Below are 19,537 nucleotides of genomic sequence, written 5' to 3' on the forward strand. Positions count from 1 at the left end.
CGGTCAGCATACTCACCAGACCTTGAGCATGTTTGGTTTGTTCTGGATCTAATTGTATGACAGCATGTTCTAGTTCCCACCAATATCCAGCAACTGACAGCGATTTTTTTTTATTTGACTCCCCAAGTTCTTTAAGCAAAACAAATTCAACTTTTTTTCCCCCGCCAATATCCAGCAACTTCGTATAGCCATTGAAGAGAAGTTGGACAACAATCCACAGGCCACAATCAGCAGCCTGATCAACTCTATGTGAAGGAGATGTGTCGCACTGCATGAAGGAAATGGTGGTCTCACCAGATGGCTTTCTCGTCCACGCTCCTACTTTTTTTTAAAGGTATCTGTGACCAAACATGCATATCTGTATGCCCAATCATGTGATGCCCAATCATGTGAAATCCATAGATTAGGGCATAATGAATTTATTTCAATTGACAAATGTTCTTATATGAACTGTAACTCAGTGAAATGTTAGATGCGTTTATATTTTTTGTTCAGTGTAGATGGATGTACCTAAAAAAAAACTGGCCACAGTATATATCTCTCTATTAAGGGTGGCAATACTTTGGAACAGACTTCCAAAATTAAAATCATTTGGATCTGATTTGCTGGTGTTTTTACAGTATTTTATGTTCAACAATAAAGAATAATAAAAGTATTTGTATATTTGTTTTGCTACGAGAACTTGGGAAGCCAAATTGGTCGCACTTAAAGCCCTACCTGTATGACCCAAGAGAAACCTTAACACCCTCACTGGGTCAGGCCAATCTATCCCTTTCACTAACCTGTGATTTACCCACCCAACCAGTTTGACCACAGAACTGAGAGACAGCTTGTAAGGAAGGACATCACTAAATAATTCATTTATTGCTCACAATACTCTGCCTGGGATTCTGAGAAACTAATATGTGTCAGAGCCAAGCATGCAGGCCGGTCTTAGAAAGGGCGATGTGCTTTGATGAACATCAGGCGTATAGCCTTTGCAAGTATGGAAGCTGGGGATGATTAGCCAGGACACCAGGGTTAACACCCCTATTCTTACAATAAGTGCCATTGGATTTTTAATGACCAGAGAGTCAGGACACTCATTTAACATCCCATCTGAAAAATGGCACCTTACACAGGGCAATATCTCAAATTACTGCCCAGGGGCATATTTGTTTAGACCAGTGGAAAGAGTGCCTCCTACTGGCCCTCCAAAAACACTTCCAGCAGCATCTGGTCTCCCATCCAGGGACAGACCAGGACCAACCCTGCTTGGCTTCAGAGGCACGCCAGTAGTGGGATGCAGGGTGGCGAACAGAACGTGAATTGGCATATCTGGCAGCTTCACTAAATAATACCCGCAAAACACCAGTCTCAATGTCAACAGTGAAGAGGCGACTCCGGGATGCTGGCCTTCTAGGCAGAGTTGAAAGGAAAAAGCCATATCTCAGACTGGCCAATAAAATTAAAAGATTAAGATGGGCAAAAGAACACAGACACTGGACAAAGGAACTCCGCCTAGAAGGCCAGCATCCCGGAGTCGCCTCTTCACTGTTGACCTTGAGACTGGTGTTTGCGGGTATTATTTAGTGAAGCTGCCAGATATGCAGTCTGCAATTCACGTTCTGTTCGCCACCCTGCATCCCACTACTGGCGGAAGAAACCCAAAACCGCTCTGTTTGTCACAACCACTAAATAGAGCACATCAGAGAAGGGCCGCGATTGGAGGAGGAAGGCAAGATAGGAGACATTATGTACGAGACGAAAACATGCCAACTTCATGGGGCCCCTGATGATGTGAGCCTCAAGCAAAAGCCTGAGTTGCCTAATGGTAAGTCCACCACTGACTGTCAAGAACATTTCTGAAATCAATCATACCCCTCGAGTGAAATTTCACACAAGCATTATGTAGCTACCAGAATATCTTATTTCCAACTCATCAATATTGGGTTTCATCTTAGTGGGAGAGTGCATGACAATACTTCAAAATAAATAATTAATTAATTAGTTTTACAGCATAATGGTTGTTGGATTAAATCTGTGAACCATGCTATGTCTGTTCTAATCACTTGCTTACAATCCTTGACCTGAAATCCACTGGTTCCCAAACAAAAAGGTAAACAAACCAAATCAGGAGAAAAGCAAGCATTCTCTGGTTTAGCCTTCAATTCCTTACTGCTGCTCGATCATCCTATTTTTCTAACTTAATTGAGGAAAATAAGAACAATCCAAAATTCCTTTTTGATACTGTCGCAAAGCTAACTAAAAAGCAGCATTCCCCAAGAGAGGATGACTTTCACTTTAGCAGTGATAAATTCATGAACTTCTTTGAGGAAAAGATTATGATTATTAGAAAGCAAATTACGGACTCCTTTTTTAAATTTGCGTATTCCTTCAAAGCTCAGTTGTCTGCACAACTCTGCCAGGACCTAGGATCAAGTGAGACGCTCAAGTTTTTTAGTACTATATCTCTTGACACAATGATGAAAATAATCATAAACCTTCAAGCTGCATACTGCAAATCAAATCAAATCAAATCAAATCAAATCAAATCAAATTTATTTATATAGCCCTTCGTACATCAGCTGATATCTCAAAGTGCTGTACAGAAACCCAGCCTAAAACCCCAAACAGCAAACAATGCAGGTGTAAAAGCACGGTGGCTAGGAAAAACTCCCTAGAAAGGCCAAAACCTAGGAAGAAACCTAGAGAGGAACCGGGCTATGTGGGGTGGCCAGTCCTCTTCTGGCTGTGCCGGGTAGAGATTATAACAGAACATGACCAAGATGTTCAAATGTTCATAAATGACCAGCATGGTCGAATAATAATAAGGCAGAACAGTTGAAACTGGAGCAGCAGCACAGTCAGGTGGACTGGGGACAGCAAGGAGCCTTCATGTCAGGTAGTCCTGGGGCACGGTCCTAGGGCTCAGGTCAGTTGAAACTGGAGCAGGAGCATGGCCAGGTGGACTGGGGACAGCAAGGAGTCCTCATGTCAGGTAGTCCTGGGACATGGTCCTAGGGCTCAGGTCCTCCGAGAGAGAGAAAGAAAGAGAGAAGGAGAGAATTAGAGAACGCACACTTAGATTCACACAGGACACCGAATAGGACAGGAGAAGTACTCCAGATATAACAAACTGACCCTAGCCCCCGACACATAAACTACTGCAGCATAAATACTGGAGGCTGAGACAGGAGGGGTCAGGAGACACTGTGGCCCCATCCGAGGACACCCCGGACAGGGCCAAACAGGAAGGATATAACCCCACCCACTTTGCCAAAGCACATCCCCCACACCACTAGAGGGATATCTTCAACCACCAACTTACCATCCTGAGACAAGGCCGAGTATAGCCCACAAAGATCTCCGCCACGGTACAACCCAAGGGGGGGCAACAAGGGGGCCAGCCAGGCCGACCACAACAGTGAATCAACCCACCCAGGTGACGCACCCCCAGGGACGGCACGAGAGAGCCCCAGCAAGCCAGTGACTCAGCCCCGTAACAGGGTTAGAGGCAGAGAATCCCAGTGGAAAGAGGGGAACCGGCCAGGCAGAGACAGCAAGGGCGGTTCGTTGCTCCAGAGCCTTTCCGTTCACCTTCCCACTCCTGGGCCAGACTACACTCAATCATATGACCCACTGAAGAGATGAGTCTTCAGTAAAGACTTAAAGGTTGAGACCGAGTTTGCGTCTCTGACATGGGTAGGCAGACCGTTCCATAAAAATGGAGCTCTATAGGAGAAAGCCCTGCCTCCAGCTGTTTGCTTAGAAATTCTAGGGACAATTAGGAGGCCTGCGTCTTGTGACCGTAGCGTACGTGTAGGTATGTACGGCAGGACCAAATCAGAGAGGTAGGTAGGAGCAAGCCCATGTAATGCTTTGTAGGTTAGCAGTAAAACCTTGAAATCAGCCCTTGCTTTGACAGGAAGCCAGTGTAGAGAGGCTAGCACTGGAGTAATATGATCAAATTTTTTGGTTCTAGTCAGGATTCTAGCAGCCGTATTTAGCACTAACTGAAGTTTATTTAGTGCTTTATCCGGGTAGCCGGAAAATAGAGCATTGCAGTAGTCTAACCTAGAAGTGACAAAAGCATGGATTAATTTTTCTGCATCATTTTTGGACAGAAAGTTTCTGATTTTTGCAATGTTACGTAGATGGAAAAAAGCTGTCCTCGAAATGGTCTTGATATGTTCTTCAAAGAGAGATCAGGGTCCAGAGTAACGCCGAGGTCCTTCACAGTTTTATTTGAGACGACTGTACAACCATTAAGATTAATTGTCAGATTCAACAGAAGATCTCTTTGTTTCTTGGGACCTAGAACAAGCATCTCTGTTTTGTCCGAGTTTAATAGTAGAAAGTTTGCAGCCATCCACTTCCTTATGTCTGAAACACATGCTTCTAGCGAGGGCAATTTTGGGGCTTCACCATGTTTCATTGAAATGTACAGCTGTGTGTCATCCGCATAGCAGTGAAAGTTTACATTATGTTTTCGAATAACATCCCCAAGAGGTAAAATATATAGTGAAAACAATAGTGGTCCTAAAACAGAACCTTGAGGAACACCGAAATGTACAGTTGATTTGTCAGAGGACAAACCATTCACAGAGACAAACTGATATCTTTCCGACAGATAAGATCTAAACCAGGCCAGAACTTGTCCGTGTAGACCAATTTGGGTTTCCAATCTCTCCAAAAGAATGTGGTGATCGATGGTATCAAAAGCAGCACTAAGGTCTAGGAGCACGAGGACAGATGCAGAGCCTCGGTCCGATGCCATTAAAATGTCATTTACCACCTTCACAAGTGCCGTCTCAGTGCTATGATGGGGTCTAAAACCAGACTGAAGCATTTCGTATACATTGTTTGTCTTCAGGAAGGCAGTGAGTTGCTGCGCAACAGCCTTCTCTAAAATCTTTGAGAGGAATGGAAGATTCGATATAGGCCGATAGTTTTTATATTTTCTGGGTCAAGGTTTGGCTTTTTCAAGAGAGGCTTTATTACTGCCACTTTTAGTGAGTTTGGTACACATCCAGTGGATAGAGAGCCGTTTATTATGTTCAACATAGGAGGGCCAAGCACAGGAAGCAGCTCTTTCAGTAGTTTAGTTGGAATAGGGTCCAGTATACAGCTTGAAGGTTTAGAGGCCATGATTATTTTCATCATTGTGTCAAGAGATATAGTACTAAAACACTTGAGCGTCTCTCTTGATCCTAGGTCCTGGCAGAGTTGTGCAGACTCAGGACAACTGAGGTTTGGAGGAATACGCAGGTTTAAAGAGGAGTCCGTAATTTGCTTTCTAATAATCATAATATTTTCCTCAAAGAAGTTCATGAATTTATCACTGCTAAAGTGAAAGTCATCCTCTCTTGGGGAATGCTGCTTTTTAGTTAGCTTTGCCACAGTATCAAAAAGGAATTTCGGATTGTTCTTATTTTCCTCAATTAAGTTAGAAAAATAGGACGATCGAGCAGCAGTAAGGGCTCTTCGGTACTGCACGGTACCGTCCTTCCAAGCTAGTCGGAAGACTTCCAGTTTGGTGTGGCGCCATTTCCGTTCCAATTTTCTGGAAGCTTGCTTCAGAGCTCGGGTATTTTCTGTGTACCAGGGAGCTAGTTTCTTATGAGACATTTTTTTAGTTTTTAGGGGTGCAACTGCATCTAGGTATTGCGCAAGGTTAAATTGAGATCCTCAGTTAGGTGGTTAACGGATTTTTGTCCTCTGGCGTCCTTGGGTAGGCAGAGGGAGTCTGGAAGGGCATCAAGGAATCTTTGTGTTGTCTGTGAATTTATAGCACGACTTTTGATGTTCCTTGGTTGGGGTCTGAGCAGATTATTTGTTGCAATTGCAAACGTAATAAAATGGTGGTCCGATAGTCCAGGATTATGAGGAAAAACATTAAGATCCACAACATTTATTCCATGGGACAAAACTAGGTCCAGCGTATGACTGTGACAGTGAGTGGGTCCAGAGACATGTTGGACAAAACCCACTGAGTCGATGATGGCTCCAAAAGCCTTTTGGAGTGGGTCTGTGGACTTTTCCATGTGAATATTAAAGTCACCAAAGATTAGAATATTATCTGCAATGACTACAAGGTCTGATAGGAATTCAGGGAACTCAGTGAGAAACGCTGTATATGGCCCAGGAGGCCTGTAAACAGTAGCTATAAAAAGTGATTGAGTAGGCTGCATAGATTTCATGACTAGAAGCTCAAAAGACGAAAACGTCATTTTTTTTTGTAAATTGAAATTTGCTATCGTAAATGTTAGCAACACCTCCGCCTTTGCGGGATGCACGGGGATATGGTCACTAGTGTAGCCAGGAGGTGAGGCCTCATTTAACACAGTAAATTCATCAGGCTTAAGCCATGTTTCAGTCAGGCCAATCACATCAAGATTATGATCAGTGATTAGTTCATTGACTATAATTGCCTTTGAAGTAAGGGATCTAACATTAAGTAGCCCTATTTTGAGATGTGAGGTATCATGATACTGCATGATACTGCATCATACTGGACCCTATTCCAAATATACTACTGAAAGAGCTGCTTCCTGTGCTTGGCCCTTCTATGTTGAACATAATAAACGGCTCTCTATCCACCGGATGTGTACCAAACTCACTAAAAGTGGCAGTAATAAAGCCTCTCTTGAAAAAGCCAAACCTTGACCCAGAAAATATAAAAAAAACTATTGGCCTATATCGAATCTTCCATTCCTCTCAAAATTTTTAGAAAAGGCTGTTGCGCAGCAACTCCCTGCCTTCCTGAAGACAAACAATGTATACGAAATGCTTCAGTCTGGTTTTAGACCCCATCATAGCACTGAGACTGCACTTGTGCAGGTGGTAAATGACATTTTAATGGCATCGGACCGAGGCTCTGCATCTGTCCTCGTGCTCCTAGATGTTTGTGCTGCTTTTGATACCATCGATCACCACATTCTTTTGGAGAGATTGGAAACCCAAATTGGTCTACACAGACAAGTTCTGGCCTGGTTTAGATATTATCTGTCGGAAAGATATCAGTTTGACTCTGTGAATGGTTTGTCCTCTGACAAATCAACTGTACATTTCAGTGTTCCTCAAGGTTCCGTTTTAGGACCACTATTGTTTTCACTATATATTTTACCTCTTGGGGATGTTATTCGAAAACATAATGTTAACTTTCACTGCTATGCGGATGACACACAGCTGTACATTTCAATGAAACATGGTGAAGCCCCAAAATTGCCCTTGCTAGAAGCATGTGTTTCAGACATAAGGAAGTGGATGGCTGCAAACGTTCTACTTTTAAACTCGGACAAAACAGAGATGCTTGTTTTAGGTCCCAAGAAACAAAGAGATCTTCTGTTGAATCTGACAATTAATCTTAATGGTTGTACAGTCGTCTCAAATAAAACTGTGAAGGACCTCGGCGTTACTCTGGACCCTGATCTCTCTTTTGAAGAACATAAGACCATTTCAAGGACAGCTTTTTTCCATCTACGTAACATTGCAAAAATCAGAAACTTTCTTTCCAAAAATTATGCAGAAAAATTGATCCATGCTTTTGTCACTTCTAGGTTAGACTACTGCAATGCTCTACTTTCCGCCTACCCGGATAAAGCACTAAATAAACTTCAGTTAGTGCTAAATATGGCTGCCAGAATCCTGACTAGAACCAAAAAATGTGATCATATTATTCCAGTGCTAGCCTCCCTACACTGGCTTCCTGTCAGAGCAAGGGCTGATTTCAAGGTTTTACTGCTAACCTTCCATACATTACATGGGCTTACTCCTACCTATCTCTCTGATTTGGTCCTGCCGTACATACCTACACGTACGCTATGGTCACAAGACGCAGGCCTCCTAATTGTCCCTAGAATTTCTAAGCAAATAGCTGGAGGCAGGGCTTTCTCCAATAGAGCTCCATTTTTATGGAACGGTCTGCCTACCCATGTCAGAGACGCAAACTTGGTCTCAACCTTTAAGTCTTTACTGAAGACTCATCTCTTCAGTGGGTCATATGATTGAGTGTAGTCTGGCCCAGGAGTGGGAAGGTGAACTGAAAGACTCTGGAGCAACGAACCGCCCTTGCTGTCTCTGCCTGGCCGGTTCCCCTCTTTCCACTGGGATTCTCTGCCTCTAACCCTATTACAGGGGCTGAGTCACTGGCTTACTGGGGCTCTCTCATGCCGTCCCTGGAAGGGGTGCGTCACCTGAGTGGGTTGATTCACTGATGTGGTCATCCTTTCTGGGTTGGCGCCCCCCCTTGGGGGAGATCTTTGTGGGCTATACTCAGCCTTGTCTCAGGATGGTAAGTTGGTGGTTGAAGATATCCCTCTAGTGGTGTGGGGGCTGTGCTTTGGCAAAGTGGGTGGGGTTATATCCTTCCTGTTTGGCCCTGTCCGGGGGTGTCCTCGGATGGGGCCACAGTGTCTCCTGACCCCTCCTGTCTCAGCCTCCAGTATTTATTCTGCAGTAGTTCATGTGTCGGGGGGCTAGGGTCAGTTTGTTATATCTGGAGTCCTATTCGGTGTCAAGTGTGCGTTCTCTAATTCTCTCCTTCTCTCTTTATTTCTCTCTCTCGGAGGACCTGAGCCCTAGGACCATGCCCCAGGACTACGTGACATGATGACTCCTTGCTGTCCCCAGTCCACCTGACCGTGCTGATGCTCCAGTTTCAACTGTTCTGCCTTATTGTTATTCGACCATGCTGGTCATTTATGAACATTTGAACATCTTGGCCATGTTCTGTTATAATCTCCACCCGGCACAGCCAGAAGAGGACTGGCCACCCCACATAGCCTGGTTCCTCTCTAGGTTTTTCCTAGGTTTTGGCCTTTCTAGGGAGTTTTTCCTAGCCACCGTGCGTCTACACCTGCATTGCTTGTTGTTTGGGGTTTTAGGCTGGGTTTCTGTACAGCACTTTGAGATATCAGCTGATGTACGAAGGGCTATATAAATACATTTGATTTGATTAGGCCTGGCTCACAGTTGGCGTTCCAATTCATCCCAAAGGTGTTCGATGGAGTTGAGCTCAGGGCTCTGTGCAGGCCAGTCAAGTTCTTCCACACTGATCTCAACAAACCATTAGTGTGTGTGTGTGTGTATGTTTTAAAAAAACGAATCAGCTCCCTCCAAAGATTTTCTATTAGGTTCAGGTCTGGAGACTGGCTAGGCCACTCCAGGACCTTAAGATGCTTCTTACGGAGCCACTCTTTAGTTGCCCTGGCTGTGTGTTCCAGGTCGTTGTCATGCTGGAGGACCCAGCCACGACCCATCTTCAATGCTCTTACAGAGGGAAGGAGGTTGTTGGCCAAGAACTCACGATACATGGCCCCATCTATCCTCCCCTCAATACGGTGCAGTCGTCCTGTCCACTTTGCAGAAAAACATCCCCAAAGAATGATGTTTCCACCTCCATGCTTCACGGTTGGGATGGTGTTCTTGGGGTTGTACTCATCCTTCTTCTTCCTCAAAACACAGCGAGTGGAATTTAGACCAAAAAGCTCTATTTTTGTCTCATCAGACCACATGACCGTCTCCCATTCCTCCTCTGGATCATCCAGATGGTCATTGGCAAACTTCAGACGGGCCTGGACAGGCGCTGGCTTGATCAGGGGGACCTTGCGTGCGCTGCAGGATTTTAATCCATGACGGCGTAGTGTGTTACTAATGGTTTTCTTTGAGACTGTGGTCCCAGCTCTCTTCAGGTCATTGACCAGGTCCTGCTGTTTAGTTCTGGGCTGATCCCTCACCTTCCTCATGATCATTGATGCCCCACGAGGTGAGATCTTGCATGGAGCCCCAGACCGAGATTGATTGACCGTCATCTTGAACTTCTTCCATTTTCTAATAATTGCGGCAACAGTTGTTGCCTTCTCACCAAGCTGCTTGCCTATTGTCCTGTAGCCCATCCCAGCCTTGTGCAGGTCTACAATTTTATCCCTGATGTCCTTACACAGCTCCCTGGTCTTGGCCATTGTGGAGAGGTTGGGGTCTGTTTGATTGAGTGTGTGGACAGGTGTCTTTTATATAGGTAACGAGTTCAAACAGGTGCAGTTAATACAGGTAATGAGTGGAGAACAGGAGGGCTTCTTAAAGAAAAACTAACAGGTCTGTGAGAGCCGGAATTCTTACTGGTTGGTAGGTGATCAAATACTTATATCATGCAATAAAATGCAAATGAATTACTTAAAAATCATACAATGTGATTTTCTGGATTTTTGTTTTCGATTACGTCTCTCACAGTGGAAGTGTACCTATGATAAAAATTACAGACCTCTACATGCTTTGTAAGTAGGAAAACCTGCACAATCGGCAGTGTATCAAATACTTGTTCTCCCCACTGTAGATATCATACCACTCATTAATTAATAATTTCCTCATATCAGTCTCATTCTGAATGTCATAGACTCCGCAAATCTGCACATACCCAGGTCTCATTGATCATTCCGTACCAGACACATTGATTTGATTATTTATTTACTAACAAGCTAAGTGATGACATAAGATACACACAGAGTATAGTTTATTGATTAGAAACTTAAAACGATGACAAGTCCCCAGAGACGAATACAATATGACACTGGTTACACAAGATAGCGATTTAAAGAGAGAGAGAGAGAAAGAGAAACAACACTTGGATACATTTGTAAACTACGCTTAGTTTAGCACCTAATACCTTTCCCCGAACCGCCTCTTTTATGGGTAAGAAGTAATGTATGTATTTACGTGTGGAAGGGCGTCGTTGTGTATCCCTGTTGGGCCCAGGCCTTCGTGGGCTGTGTTCCGCTTGGTGAGAAAGGTTCGACGGAGGCCTTGTTCTTTGGATGGCCTTCTCCTTCGTTCACAGGTGTAAGTCTCTGATTGTCCACAAGATGTCACACTGTCCTTCTTAGTTGTCTGTTTACTTGCATTCTTTCTGGATGAGTGGTCTCTTAGAGGATGGCTAATAAGCCGTGTCGATCTTAGAGTGGTGATGAAAGCCGTGTTGACAAACAATGATTTTAAGAGAATAACCGGCTGGTCCTGCTTAAATTCACCTTCTTCGATACAGTACTTGGAACAGCTACTCAACCGTAGCATTGATTGTTAAGAGGTTCATTTGTCTTCAAACCCGTGTTGCGTTTTGGGGTCGTGGCTAATCGTAGACCTCGGCTACAGCTTGTGGCCCTTCTAGTCTGGTATGTTAATTCCTAACTCAAATGCTTTATACCCTCTGAAAGAAAGGGGGAGTGTCTGTCTTGCTGACACGCTTTCTGGGTTCCCTGAGGCTGTAGCTAGTTACAAGGCAAGGTATCAGAATTTACTATGATCTCGTTAGAGAACTAAAATCACAAATCTTATCTTCACAAAAATAGTTTCTTTATCCTGGATATTTTCCACACAACACAAAGCATGTAAACATGACATACACTACTGGTGAAAAGTTTTAGGACACCTCATTCAAGGTTTTTACATTATTTTTACTATTTTCTACATTGTATAATAATAATAGTGAATCAAAACTATGAAATAACACACATGGAATCATGTAGTAACCAAAAAAGTGTTAAACAAATCAAAATATGTCAGATTATTCAAATAGCCACCCTTTGCCTTGATGACAGCTTTGCACAATGTTGGGGAATGATCATAATTGGTGGGTAACATAGATAAAACATCTTATCTTCATCATATGCTTATGAGTTATTTCTCATAAGAATGTCTTTTGTTGTACTATAGTGGTGGCCATTGGCAGTTATCTGTTCTATGTCAAGACTAAGTTGCATGGGCCACAGAGAGGGTAGAGGTCAAGGTGTCATCATGTATAAACATATATTTTGCTTTTTTGCTCCACTGTGTTTGTGTGCCAGCCACTCCCTACTTTTCTCATCGGGGAAAGGAGGATGGCAGTGTCTGGAATCATTCTATGCTCCCTCTTTGTTGACCTATAGGGTCACTCTCCTCTCCGTGAGTTTGTCCAGGATTGGTTGTATTTAGAATTGGTTCTATCTAAATGACAATTTGATATATATCATAGGGTGGGGGTAATGTCTTGGTACCATTTTGTACCAAGGACGAGATAAGAGCTTTGTTTAGGAGACCAAACTGAACGATAATTTATAGCCCACTCTGTCTGACTAGGGGATATTCTCTCTGATGTAAGGTTTTTTCTTTGTGTAAGTTCCTAAGACCTGTGTTTTGTCATGTCGTCTAGGAGGGGGTGGATCTTTGCTATAAAGGAACCCATTTGCCATTATGTTGGGGACTCAACTTTTCATTAGAGATACTGAACTGTTGAAAGTCAAAATGCTATTGCAAAAGCTTAACTATTATTAAAGGTGGAGATTAAGCATAACTCTGACTCGTGTGATTTGCTCTCTCATCATTTGGTAATTAAGGAAATGTCCACGACAACAATTCTCTCAACCAACTTTATGAGGTAGTCAGCTGGAATGCATTTCAATTAACAGGTGTGCTTTCTTAAAAGTTAATTTGTGGAATTTCTTTCCTCAATGTGTTTGAGCCAATCAGTTGTGTTGTAACAAGGTAGGGGGTATACAGGATATACCCTTATTTGATAAAAGACCAAGTCCATATTATGGCAAGAACAGCTCAAATAAGCAAAGAGAAACAACAGTCCATCATTATTTTAAGACATGAGGTCAGTCAATGTGGAAAATTTCAAGAACTTTGAAAAATGTTTCAAGTGCAGTTGCAAAAACCCATCAAGCGCAATGATGAAACTGGTTCTCATAAGGACCGCCACAGGAATGGGAGACCCAGAATTGCCTCTGCTGCAGAGGAAAAGTTCATTAGAGTCAACTGCACCTCAGAAATTGCAGTTCAAGTAACAGACACACCTCAATCAACTGTTCAGAGCAGACTGTGTGAATCAGGCCTTCATGGTCGAATTGCTGCAAAGAAACCACTACTAAAGGACACCAATAAGAAGATTAAGAAGACTTGCTTCGGCCAAGAAACATGAGCAATGGACATTAGACCGGTGGAAATTTGTCTTTTTGTCTGGAGTACAAATTTGAGATTTTTGGTTCCAACCGCCGTGTCTTTGTGAGATGCGTTGTGGGTGAACAGATGATCTCCATGTGTATTTCCCACCGTAAAGCATGGAGGAGGTGGTGTGATGGTGTCAGTGTGCTTTGCTGGTGACACTCTGTGATCTATTTAGAATTCAAGGCACACTTAACCAGCATGGCTACCACAACATTCTGCAGCATAACATCATCCCATCTGGTTTGGACTTAGCCCCACTATCATTTGTTTTTCAACAAGACAATGACCCAACACACCTCCAGGCTGTGTAAGGGCCATTTGACCAAGAAGGAGAGTGATGTTGTGCTGTATCAGATGACCTGGCCTCCACAATCACCTGACCTCAACACAATGGAGATGGTTTGGGATGAGTTGGACAGTGGAGTGAAGGAAAAGCAGCCAACAAGTGCTCAGCTAATGTGGGAACTCCTTCAAGACTGTTGGAAAACATTCCAGGTGAAGCTCGTTGAGAGAATGCCAAGGTAAAGCTGTCATCAAGGCAAAGTGTAGCTATTTGAAGAACCTCAAACATAAAATATAAAATATATTTGGATTTATTTAACACTTTTTCGGGGTTTCTACATGATTCCATATGTGTTATTGCATTATTCTACAATGTATAAAATAGTCTAAATAAATAAAAACCCTTGAATGAGCAAATGTTCTAAAACTTGTGACCGGCAGTGTACACCGTATGAAAACTCTTCCCAAGTTACAATGTTTTCGTTATGTCTTCATGCAACTTTTAATGACATCACAAAATAGACATACATTTTCAATTTTCCATCTCTCATCATTACCAACATTCGGAGGCTGAAAGATATTGTCCCGGTGTCCATTTGTTTGATGCTGTAGTTTGGGAGGTAAACTCATCTAACACAGAGACATTCCATTTGCCCAAATTAGGCCCCAAAATGATCTGCTGCCCATGGTTTACGATCGACATGCGGTGTCATAAAACCCCACATCCATCCCTCTTCCCCTCTGTGGGAGAGAGAGCTCTGTAGAGCTGATCCACTGTAACCTGGTCCTTTGGATCCTCACAGGAGACTCATGACAGTCCCCCTCTGGTGGATTCAACCTTGGAAGGATCCTGCAAGTTGCAACCCACCATAAGAATGATTATTGGATGTCCATAGAAGTCTCCCCTGGTGGTTTAAGCTGGTAGGATTTCTGCAGGCTGCAGACCACCTCCAGAATGGACAGGGAGGTCCGGCTGTGGCTCTGCGTTCCGGGCCCGTTGTCCCAGCTAGTGGATCTAGGCAGTAACTTAGGCAGACGTTAATAACACACAACAGTCCGGCAATACATCATTACATTTCTTCCCCAAATTAGCGGCGTCGTGGCACTAACTGGTGGCTGTATAGGGAACGGGTTTGTGGCTATATCACTTCCTAGGTGTCAAAACGAATTAAACAAAAATGAATAAAATCAAACAAAATATGTAAGATATAGCTACCACATCTTAATCATCTAATTGGACTATGTTCTATATACATCCAAGGTCTTGGCTAAGTGACTATATCATGGCATTGTCTCTGTCATATCTAGAGTCATCCTACTTGAAGCTGGGTAGTTAAGGCACTTAGAAAAGTGGCACCCTGAATGACAAAATCCCACTTAGAGAACAACATTAACGTGTATTGGGATTGCTGTCCCCAGACTATAGGCCAAATGCAACTGAGGTCAATATGTTATGTACCATTGAGAGAGAGAGATCTCTTCCTCCCGCAGAGGGGGAGAGGTATGGAGGTGTTTGTTTTTTATGACCTCACACCCATCGTAAATTGTAAGACAGCAGACCAACTCCTTTCTGGTCTAATGTGAGAGATCGGAATGTCTATTTGCCATATGAGTTTACTGTCCAAAACTGAAACGTCAACATTGGGACGATATATTTGATCTGCCAAATGGGTAGGAATAATGATAGATGGAATATGAAAATTAATGTCTATTCTATGTGAGTAAAAGTTAAATGAAGATGTTATGGCAAACATTGTAACATGAAGAGTTTTCACAGTGTGTATGCGATGTTTACATACTGTATGTTGTGTAGAAAATATCCAGATGGAAGAGAATGTTTTGGTGACGATAAGACTGATTTTAGATGTCTAAACGAGATCATAGTCAATTGTAATACCTTGCCTCGTAACTAGTTACGACCCAGGGAACCCCGAGAGCGTGTCATAAAGACGGATACACCCTTTCTTACCAGAGGGTGTAAAACGTGAGTTGAGAATTAACATACTGGACTAAAACGGACCACCGCTGCAGCGTGATCTAAGATTGTCGCGACCCCACAAACGCAACACAAGGCTGAAAAGGACGAAGGAGCCTCTTAACAATCCATCCTGCGGTTGAGTACTGTATCTAAGAAGGTGAATTCAAGCAGGACCTCATTGTTATTCTCTTCAAGTCACCGGTTGTCTACATGGCTCTCCTACCCTCCTCAGAAGATCACTCTCAAAGAATGAGTTTAAGGAAACTAAGAGAAAGGACATTGACATCTTGTGGACTGAGACTTACACCCGAGAATGAAGCAGACCACTAAATACATGCATTACAATTCTTACCCATAAGAGCGGCAGTTCGGGGCAAGGTGTTAGGGCTGAACTAAGCATAGTTAACAAATGTATCCAAGTGTTGCTTTTCACTCTCTCTCCCTCGCGGCCGCTCTCCCTCTCTAAATCCCCATCTTGTGTAACAGGTGTCATATTGTGTTGTCATTGTATTATATTCTAATCAATAACCTAGACTGTGTGTGTGTCTTATGTTATCATTTAGCTTGTTAGCAAATGAATAATCAACTCAATTTGTGTGGTACGGAATGATTAGTGAGACCTGGGTTTGTGCAGATTTAAAGGATTATGAGACGTTCAGAATGAGACTGATATGAGGAAATGACTGACTGCTATGATATTGAGATCCTGATTTATTCTTAAGTTAATTCAGGAAACGGTAACTCATTAAACAAACTTTAACCGTGGTGCCCCAGATTACTAAGGAGTTGATTGTTACATAATTAATTAAAATCACGTAATGATCAGACAGTTAATTATTCGATAAATAGCGTGTCATCACATTAATGATAAATAAGTCACGACAGAGGGGATTCAATTCGTGGACAAGTGGTCCATAGAAGAGCTAACCTCCAATAACAATCTAACCAATTGGACATGGGCATAGTCATGGTTCATGAGGTCTACTAGCTTTCCTACCGACAGGAGGGTTTTGTTCAGGAGAGTAGCGTGTGTGTTTACCACCAGAACAGTGTCGCGGAGAAACTTTGCTAGATGTTGCAACCGGAGTTCCTGTGATTTGATCTGTTGCTAGATAAGTGGCATCTCTTCAGTTATCTCCCTAGCATTTCTCTTGACTATGGCTAGACTGACTGCGTGGACGGCAGTGGTGCTTAGAGCAAACAGTGACCCTACGGCTGCACCTATCGAGAGTCTCGCCTTCGCTCTACTAGTTCTGACTAGGTGACTGTGAACTTTTGGAGTTGGGCCAACATATGGGCAGTGCCTAGCTGGGTGGTCCAGTCAGCCCCGGCCCAACTAAAATGTGCCACAGGTGGAATGTGTTGGTGGTATAAGTTCTCTGCATCTAGGCAGACATACACCCTGTGTGTGTACTCTACAGTTGGTTAAAAGGAGTCCTGGATCATCACAAAGAACGATACCCGTAGAGGGTCTGCTCGTGAGTACATCTGTTGGGTTGGTTTTGACCAGGGTGCAGAGTCAGGATCAGCCAAAGGAACTCCATCCTACAAAAACGCATAACTAGAGACGTTTGATTATTTCAGTGGTTTGGTATTTGTAAACGAAAATGTTATGACACAACAAATGTAACTTATTTTCCTATTTCGAACAGCGCAGAGCAGGACAATATCAACAGTGACAACGAACGTATATCTTGTAGCTAGGAAGAGAAGGTAAGATGTTAGGTGCAACCTACTGATCTACTGGAAGGGATCCGCTGAGTATATTTAAGAATTTTCTTAGTACCTTTGACTTTGCTAGGTTTCTATATTTTCTGTGCTGGCCTGCACCCCTTCTATTCCCATGGGGGTTGTGTACAACTTGATTTGGTTCCTGTGGACCCACTTGAACATGGTGTTTTGTCAACCGTTGCTGATTCTGATTTGATAAACTACAGGTGACAGCTTCACCACAATCTTGTGTGGCCCCGTCCAGTGGGGCAGGAACTTTGTCACGACGCCTACGGGTTTGGGGTATACATTTGAAGTCTGACGTTTCCATACACCTAAGCTAAATGCATTTAATCTCAGTTTTTCAAAATTCCTGTCATTTAATCCTTGGCAAAATTCTCTGTCTTTGGTCATTTAGGATCACCACTTTATTTTTAAGAATGTGAAACGTCAGAATAATAGTAGAGAGAATTATTTATTTTCAGCTTTTATTTCTTTCATCACATTCCCAGTGGGTCAGAAGTTAACATATACTCAATTAGTATTTGGTAGCATTGCCTTTAAATTGCTTAACCTCTATAGGGGGTGTGGGATGGTAGCGTCCCACCTGGCCAACATCTAGTGAAATTGCAGAGCGCCAAATTCAAAAACAGAAATACTCATTATATAAATTCATAAAACATACAAGTATTATACATCGGTTTAAATATTAACTTCTTGTTAATCCAACCACAGTGTCAGATTTAAAAAAGGCTTTACGGAAAAAGCATACCATGCGATTATCTGAGAAAAGCGCAAGGCAGACAAATCATTACAAACAGTTACCAGCCAAGTAGAGGAGTTACACAAGTCAGAAATAGCAGTAAAATTAATCACTTACCTTTTGATGATCTTCATATGGTTGCACTCACAAGACTCCCATTTACTCAATAAATGTTTGTTTTGTTCGATAAAGTCCCTCTTTATATCCAAAAAGTTTTGTTCGCGCGTTTTGTTCAGTAATCCACAGGCTCAAAGGCAGTCACAACAGGCAGACGAAACATGTAGAAACATGTCAAATGATGTTTATAATAAACCCTCAGGTTGTTTTTAGTCATAATAATCAATAATATTTCAACCGGACAAAAGCTTCGTCAATATAAAAGGAAAACAAGAAAGGCGCGCTCTCGGTCGTGTGCATGAAAAAACCTCTGGGACACTGCAGTGTCCACTCATTCAGAGTGGTCTTACTCCCTCATCTTTTCAGAATACAAGCCTGAAACAATTTCTAAAGACTGTTGACATCTAGTGGAAGCCGTAGGAAGTGCAATTTGAGTCCTAAGTCAATGGAGTCTGTATAGGCAGTCAATGGAAAACTACAAACATAAAAAAAATCCCACTTCCTGGATGGATGATTTTTCTCAGGTTTTCGCCTGCCATTTCAGTTCTGTTATACTCAGACATTATTTTAACAGTTTTAGAAACTTTGGAGTGTTCTATCCAAATCTACTAATTATATGCATATCCTAACGGCTGAAGCCTGTTCTACTTAGGGAACTCTTCCCAGTACCCTTTACCTTGGTAAGAGTGTCCTGAACATGGTACCACAACACAAGTTACATAAGAGACATGAGGGGTGCCATAATGAAGTTTGGGAGGAGCTGAGTGCAGGGAAAACAATCGCATGTGACAGTACTGATAAGATACTGTTGAAGGCTCATATCACTTAGTTCCCTGCTTAGCAAGAATAATGCAATGTTTAGCGATAAGGAGGAGACGACACCCAAAGTGGGGTATGAATACCTCCATGGGGGAAGCCGTGTCTGTGTCTGAATTACAGCTGTAACGACCCGTTGGGAAGAATTGAACTTGGTTAAGCTTCTCTAGTGTCCGTGAGTTATTTATTCAAAATTAGAACCTAACACTACTATATAAGGAATAGGTTTCCATTTAGGACACAACCATCACTCATTCATTGCCTAACATTTTCAGTAATGTTGTCCAAGTACAAACACAATAGAATCCTGATGTGAACCTGACCATTGTCTTTGTCTTTCATCTCAGTGGAGGAATGCACAGCCAGTAGTCCCACCACCTACTTCTGGTTCCGGAAGTAAATATGATAACCTGGCAAATATTACTACATACAGCCTAATACTGGGACTGCTTAAGCACACACTGACAAACAAACCCTTTTATTGTATTATTTTGACTGTGGGATCCTGATTGTTCTAAAGGGGTATGTGGTTCAGAATTACTCCATTTTTTGCAACCATGGCAATTCACACACAAACTCCTTGCGATCAATAATGCACTAGGCCTAGATACTGTATCTATCATGGTAGGATTCAGTGCACTGTGCCAGTGTCTAGCCACTGACCGCCCCTTCTCTCTCTCCCCCCAATCCAGCTGGAGATCTGGGGTGAGATGTAGGTATGGCGCCAGGTGGCTACGCAGGTCTTCTTTGCTCTCGGCCTGGGCTTTGGCTCAGTCATGGCCTATTCCTCCTACAACCAGCAACAACTGCCACCGTGACGCCCTCACCGTTTCCACCATCAACTTCCTCACCTCTGTCCTCGCCTCGCTGTCCTCGCCAGGGAAGTCGCCCTGCACTGCGTGAGGCGGTGT

General features: G+C 43.0%; 1 pseudogene; it reads left to right on the plus strand.

Annotated features, from left to right (window-relative positions):
- Positions 1 to 19,537, plus strand: part of LOC127911477 (sodium-dependent neutral amino acid transporter B(0)AT2-like) — a 37,001-nt pseudogene that overhangs the window by 15,686 nt on the left and 1,778 nt on the right.

This window comes from Oncorhynchus keta, chromosome 24, assembly GCF_023373465.1.
Source record: "Oncorhynchus keta strain PuntledgeMale-10-30-2019 chromosome 24, Oket_V2, whole genome shotgun sequence".
NCBI lineage: Eukaryota > Metazoa > Chordata > Actinopteri > Salmoniformes > Salmonidae > Oncorhynchus > Oncorhynchus keta.